Source organism: Scyliorhinus canicula, chromosome 6 (assembly GCF_902713615.1).
Source record: "Scyliorhinus canicula chromosome 6, sScyCan1.1, whole genome shotgun sequence".
Classification (NCBI taxonomy): Eukaryota; Metazoa; Chordata; class Chondrichthyes; order Carcharhiniformes; family Scyliorhinidae; genus Scyliorhinus; species Scyliorhinus canicula.
In genome coordinates, this window is record NC_052151.1 from 97,504,950 (window position 1) to 97,512,190 (window position 7,241).

Genomic DNA, 7,241 nt, shown 5'->3' on the forward strand with positions numbered 1-7,241 from the left:
GGGTCATGCTGTCCAAAGCTAGAAGAACAGTATACTCTGTTGTAACTTCTTGAATTCCTCATTCTCTCTGCTGCCTGCCTTTCAGATACATGTCCATTGAGCTTCCATGGATCATTATCAAAAATGATAATGGCAAAAATATAGTTAAGGGAAATAAGGGATTCATCAGGAACGGCCCTTACAGAGGATAAGTCTTGTTGCCCAATAGACAACACCTCACCCAAGGGAGTGCCTTGAAGGTGCTGGGAATCGACAAGTATGCCCAAATGTATGCGTTGTGCACGCTGCCTGGATATCAGGCACAGAGGTGCATGATGTGCAACTGGTTGCACACTAACTGCACATTCATGGAGTGAAAATCCTTCCTATTGGCAAAAGGCATCTCTTTTCAGATTGGTACTTGGAGGGAGCCATGTGTGCCATCGATCACCCCCTGAACCAGACATGCCAGCAATGGGGGTGAATCCTGCTGCTTGGGCATCCAGTTAGGCCTGTCCCAGGTGAAGGTGATGTGTGCACCCGGGTGCATAGCCCATTTATAACAGTGCTGATGCACCTCGTGAGCCGGAGTTGGTGACAACACATGCAGTCTGCTAGTTCCTCGAACGACAGGCACCAATAGTATATAGGTGGCCTGCTGCGGGGCCTTCTTTGCACCTCCTCCTTATCCTAATGGATGGTCGGCACCTGAGCCTCAAACCTCACTGGCTTCGCCTGCTCTTAAGGGGCATGCTCCTCTTATGCAGGGTCCTCCCTGAGCTGACGCTGGTGCTCTTTCTGCCATGAATCCATAACGACAACTGAGGCCAGGTAGGCAGTGAACATATCTGCTATAGTCCTAAATCCATGTCTCTGTGGGGGGAGAGAAAGAGAATGTGAGCAAGGTGAGGACTCACTTGACCATCGAATGCCACCAGGTCACATAGTCACCTTGCGATGTACTGCTGCACCACCCTCAACATGTACCCCTCCCCTCCCTCGGCCCCTTCGAGATGACGTAGTCCGCACTGCACCTCTGTCCCATCAGTGAGTGGCAACTGGCCTTGTGATGTGTGGAGCCTCTATCCTCACCACCAGTCCCTGCCAACAGGTGCACCGGAGCTGCTGCAGCCCGTGTTTGTGATATGCTCTATGGCGACATGTTTGTTTATCCCACTGTGGCCTACTGAGGGTCTCCTCACTGAGTGAGCCTTGTGTTATCCTGTCAGGGTGGCAAGTGGTTGTGTGGTGAAGATGGTCATGTTGTGCACTAAGGTCCTGGTAAGTGGGCAGGTCTAACAGATGAGGGTGAGCGAGGAATGTGTGCGTTTGCTGGACCTTAGCTGCTGTGTTATGTGGAGCCCGGGTTTAACTCACAGGTGGGTGACAGGGAGCTGGTCAGGTTTCCTGGCCAAGGGTGGGATGGATGGGATCAGGGGCGGGTTGACAGGCAGGATTTGGAGATATCTTGCGATCCTCAGGGGTGGATGAGCTCATAGAGTTACTGGTGAGACTTCTAGTCTGAGAGGGGCTGTGTGCCAAGAAGGGTTCCAACACCCATGATACATGTGTCCTTTGTTTGGGGTGAGCTCTGCTAATTCCCTGCTTCCTCTGCTGTGGAGAAGAATTTCTAAGGAGTGGACTGAGGAGTGCCAACACCTGATGGGCCGGCAATTGTGCTTGGCCATGCCCATCCCCTTGATGATACTGCTGGGGAATGAGGGTTTCCAGATAGGTAAGGCTGGGTGATTCCCACATGACCAGAAATCCTCAGACTTATACATGACAGTGTGCACAGTCAGCAGTCTCAGCTGCCAGGAGCCTGTATGTTGCAGCTGGGAGGTGGGGTTTAAACAAATTAATGCAGCAAAGAGGATCTCAGCCAAGGCACCCCAATTCCGAGTGGGAAACCCCAAGTCCATGCATTTGTCACCATCCATTTCCCGCTGTCCCCTGAGGACCAGGCATCCCCCCCCTCCCCCCACCCCCATCAAGCCCAAAGAATTTGGAGAGTTTTCTTACCTCCTTGCTCCCCTCAACGGCCATGGCACCTGGGCCCCGCTCGTAAATACGTGCACAAGTTCATGCACCATGGAGCATAGCAGACGGGTGGAGCATTAGGGGTCCAGCTCATTAAACATATTTAAATCCATGCAACTTGCGGTTGTGCATGGAGACGCTGGCGCGGGGCATGTGGCTCATTGCCACTACCAATCGCCCATCCCGTTTTTAGCCGACACTCGATTCTCCACCCGATTCCAGATCTCGCTGTCAGTGTTGGGCAGCGGAGAATCCAGGCCATGTGGTTGCCATCAAAGAAGGGTACTGGAGATGCATTCAAGTTTGAAGGGAAAGATTTATAAACAATCCACCAAGCAGCTGTCTATGGAGTAATAAAACTGTCAATCACTGGCTGATGCAATGTATTGCTGTGTGAAATTGAATGGAATATTTGCATTTCAAAGGTTGTCAAGGGATTTCAAGCCCTTTGAAATGTACTGGGCTTTTGAAGGTTCGAGGAAGCCTCTGACACTTCTAACAGCTGCTGCTTTAAATACCTTTGTCTGAGGCAGCAGATGTTAGGGAAGGGTAAGTGAAAATGCTGTGATTTTTCAACCTACTGCCTGGGCGGCTCTTCAGCTTTCAGGCAGAGGTCTCTGATGGGGGTTTTGATGGGGGGCTCATAGGGGGGGCGGTCGGGACACCCTCATGCATCCATGCTGTGGGAGGGGTGGGGGGTTACCCAGCATTCCTATGGTGGTGGTGGTGGGGGGAGGATCCTTCTTGTCAGCGGAGGAGGGAGAATGATTTATGTTGTCGGTGGGGGAACTGGGTCTTGGTATTGGGCACCCGCTCAAGATGGAGCTCTCCTCCATGCATAAATTTGTATGGAAAAGGAGAGGGAATCGCTCCTGGGCACCGCCTCTAACACCAGGAGAGGCCAGGAGCAACTCTATTCCGGTGGGAACATGTAATTTCCAGAATGGAGAATCCAGCCCACTGTGTTGAGTTTTCCCTGGGAAATGGATTAGTCATCCAGGTTTAAATTGGGATAAACTATGTGTAAAGTTAGGTGCAAAGGAGAGCTCGGTGTTTATTTCATTTTTGTCTTGCTGAGTATTTGAAGACCCTTAATTAATTTTTGTGATTTGGACAACGGTGAATTATTGAACTGAGTGAACTCCACCTTCCCTATCATGATCCACAGCCCCTTACAGCACACACGGGACAATTTCAATTGCGGATTAATTGTTTGATTTCATCACTGCTAAGTTTAATCCCTTGGTTGAACTTTCTTGATCCAAATTAAAATGTATATATATTTGTCACTGTACCAGATAAACCTGATGTGGAGATGCCGGTGTTGGACTGGGGTAAGCACAGTAAGAAGTCTTACAACACCAGGTTAAAGTCCAACAGGTTTGTTTCAACCACTAGCTTTTGGAGCACTGCTCCTTCCTCAGGTGAGCAGTGAGGAAGGAGCAGTGCTCCGAAAGCTCGTGTTTGAAACAAACCTGTTGGACTTTAACCTGGTGTTGTAAGACTTCTTACTCAGATAAACCTGTCACACATTAAATAATGAATTACTGAGATGTATTTGCTTGAAATTAAGTGATGTTCACTCTCCTAGAGTTTGAAAGTAAACCTGTTTATGTCATATGATACCGTCATCAGTGTGGTACATGCCCTTCAGAAATATTTACCACGATGTTGCCTGGCGTGGAGGGCATTAGCTATGAGAAGAGGTTGAAGAAACTTGGTTTGTTCTCACTGGAATGACATAGGTTGAGGGACGACCTGATAGAAGTCTACAAGATTATGAGGGGCATGGACAGAGTAGTTAGTCAGAAGCTTTTTTCCAGGGTGGAGGAGTCAATTACTCAGGGACATAGGTTTACGGTAGGAGGGGTAAGGTTTAGAGGAGATGTATGAGGCAAGATTTTTACACAGGGGGTGGTGGGAGCCTGGAACTCGATGCTGGATAAGGTAGTGGAAGCAGATACGATAGTGACTTTAAAGGGACGTCTTGAAAAATACATGAATAGGATCGGAATAGAGGGATATGGTCCCCAGAAGGGTTGGGGGTTTTAATTCAGGCAGGCAGCATAGTCAGCGCAGGCTTGGAGGGCCGAAGGGCCTGTTCCTGTGCTGTAATTTTCTTTGTTCTTTGCTGATTGAACATAACAATATTTTAAACGATTGTGGCATAGTCAAATCTCAACAACAAATCATGGATAGTTTCCAATAAATGTTATTACCAGTCAATCTTCCTTGACTGTCAAATAATACATATAATAAAACTGAATTTACTCAGCATTATATTTGATAAATGTATTAAACTAGTTGTAAAATATTAGTTTTCTGTTTTTTTTATTTAAAAATATTTCAGGAAGCTGTGCAATACCATAATTGAGAGCAAACCCATCTGCTTCACAGTAACTTCTGTTTATTGTGACATGATTCAGTGAAGTAAAGATAATACAGCTTTCCTGAAATGGCACAAATCACGAAACCTACAATTGCGTATACAGTCCGCACTGACCACAACCTCGTCACTTCAACCACAGTTATTTGATTGTAATTTAGTTTCTTTCTTTCAATTAAATATTGGACATGGTCTTTAGTTTGGTGAACGTAAACATCTTAAGATCCATGCAAGACATTTAATGCATTGTTTGATCTGAGCACTTGAAACACTTGGGCTAATGGTCACGCATATGTAAACCATGTACAACTCGTATTCCATGTGCCAAATGTCTTAGCAAGACATGTGCAATATGTCCAACTTAAAGATGTTACTTGCACAATTTTATGCATCTGAAATTTGATCATGGCTACAAAATATGCACAAAATACATTTTAATGCTTTCACTTTGGTTAATAAGTGTAGACATTGTGGTGATATGCCTGTAGATAATATTACATGTACTCAGCAGTGTGGCTTCCCACGAGCAGGTGGCATATACCCAGCAGTGTGACCTCCCACCAGCAGGTAGCGCCAGATATGTCAGGTGACATCCGGCTACCATCAGAAGGTTGTAAGGCGTACATGAGGACAGTCGTACATATGGGTAGTTCCAGGAGAGTCTAATGTAACTCTATGATAACTGGGTCTGTATCTGATCATTACCTTACCATGTGTACATTAATAAATCCTAGTTATGGCTAAGTCACCAGCCGTTTTCTAGGTTCATTGCTAGACAAGAACACAGAACAAACAGACATCACATTTGGTAAAAAATGAATTACGATTACAGTGTATGCAATGAAGTTTACTTCAGTGCATACGATTAAACACAAGAATATGAAATTCAGTTCTTTGCTAATTCAAAATCTGGAATCAACAAATGGACCTAATTTGCTGTACATTGCACATCTTTGGCATATCCTCATTTTCAACCTCTGCAGCTCCATAATACCACTTTTCTTAATAAAAAGTGACAGATGTGTTCTGGGCCAGAAAACAACTTGCTCATGGGATTTTACATCTGATCTGTTCTGAGCATTGGGCTTCATACAGAATTCACACAGAACAGTCTATTTAAAAAAAGATTTAGAGCTTGCATCTATTTTAGATTTTTATTTCAGCTGACTTTGTCCTGGCATAGACAGGAAAGAGATGTTGCCCCCATCTTTGTGGTTATTCTGCATTCTGTTCAGCATCAAAATTATAAATACAGCATCTGCTGCAATCATTGGAGCAAAGTGTCAGTCTTGGCTTAATGGTAACATTCTTGACTCTACAGCAGAATGCTATGGGTTCCAGCTCCACTTCTTAGAGAACACGAGCACATGTAATCACATATAATCTCGGCTGACAGTTCTGAGGGAGTGCTACACTGCAGGTACTGACTTTCGTTTGGAATGTTAAACTGGTGTCCCATTTACCCACTCAGATGGATATAAAAGATCCCACAATATTATTTGGAAAAGAGCTGGGGAATTCTCTTGGTGTCTTGGCCAACATTTAATTCTCATCCAACACCTAAAACAGATGTTCTGATCATTATTCTGTTGTGCGAGAATTGGCTGCTACCTTTCCTGCATTAGTGCTGTGACACACTTCAAAAGTACTTCACTGGCTGTAAAGCATCATATAAATTTCTGCCTTTTCTTCCAACATAAAAGCCATCAAAGTTCCCCACTGAGTTAAAAAATCTCACCCTTCTTTTGAAATATTTCAGCTGCTTTGTTACTTGAAAGCAAAAGCACAATTGTAAGCATTAGATGGAATGGTGTGCTTTTTTGAACGAGTCTGTGCATAACCAGTTTAAATATAAATATACTTACAGAGCTCGTCCATTGTAACTCTTAGTTTGAATCATATCTCAGTTTTAGTACTTTTCCAGCTCACGTCCCACGTTCCCAAAACAGCAGTGTTGCAATAGTTGAGGATGCCTGTCACAAATTATGTATTTTTCACATATTGTACAACTTCCCTGCAGTATCTTGCCAAGGGTCAATGGAGAAAAGTGCTTTGTACTGGGTTTTCAATTAGTGCGATGGTCAATTGAGCCTATATTGCATACTTCAAAGGGCATTGCGTCATCCTAATTAATGTAATTGATGAATTCTACTCAAAGGTAATGAAGTGTTCTGAGCACTGCAGAAATCTGTAACCTTGGAGCCAATGGATTTGTGTGTCTGGGGTTCGTTTGCAAGAAGTTTGTAATATTTTGATGTCAGACAGGAATGTCACAAAGGGAGGATTTTTTTTAGTTCAAAGTTTGGATGTGCGCTGAAAGCTGTGGCAACCAGGCTCTCATTTTACAGAGAGGCCGTTCAGGGAGGGCAAAAATGGCTGTGGATAAGTACCAGGGATGGAAAAGAAAGCAACTCTGTCAAAGGTAATGGCAGGAGCTTTGAATATTCTTCTTTCAGCCTGCTGCGTTTTGCGCCCTCTGGCCTTTGATGTCTTTGGCGGACATCTGCTGGAGAGCTTGGAGCCAGAGAAAGCTGACCAACTTACTGGTGTCACTGTATTCTGGTGAACTGGTGCGACGACAATAATCACTCCCTCAATGTCAACAAAATGAAAGAGATTGTCATCGACTTCAGGAAGCGTAGTGGAGTACATGCCTACATCAATGGGAATGAAGTAGAAAGGGTCGAGAGCTTGAAGTTTTTAGGTGGGCAGATCACCAACAGCCTGTCATGGTCCCACCATGCCGACACTATAGTTAAGAAAGCCCACCAACGGGCAGCACGGTGGTGCAGTGGATTAGCCCTGTTGCTCTGGATCATTGTATGTGTGGAGTTTG

At 45.0% G+C, this 7,241-nt stretch overlaps 1 long non-coding RNA gene across 2 annotated transcripts in view; it reads right to left on the reverse strand.

Annotated features, from left to right (window-relative positions):
• The window catches only part of LOC119967330, a 46,698-nt gene extending 40,274 nt beyond the window's left edge, over positions 1–6,424 (reverse strand). Inside the window, exon 1 of one of the 2 annotated variants that reach the window (XR_005460962.1) lies at positions 6,271–6,424. This is a non-coding gene — a long non-coding RNA (uncharacterized LOC119967330). The remainder of the gene's footprint in view (positions 1–6,270) is intronic. The other variant, XR_005460963.1, reaches the window with a different exon arrangement.
• Between the last annotated feature and the right edge of the window lie 817 nt (positions 6,425–7,241).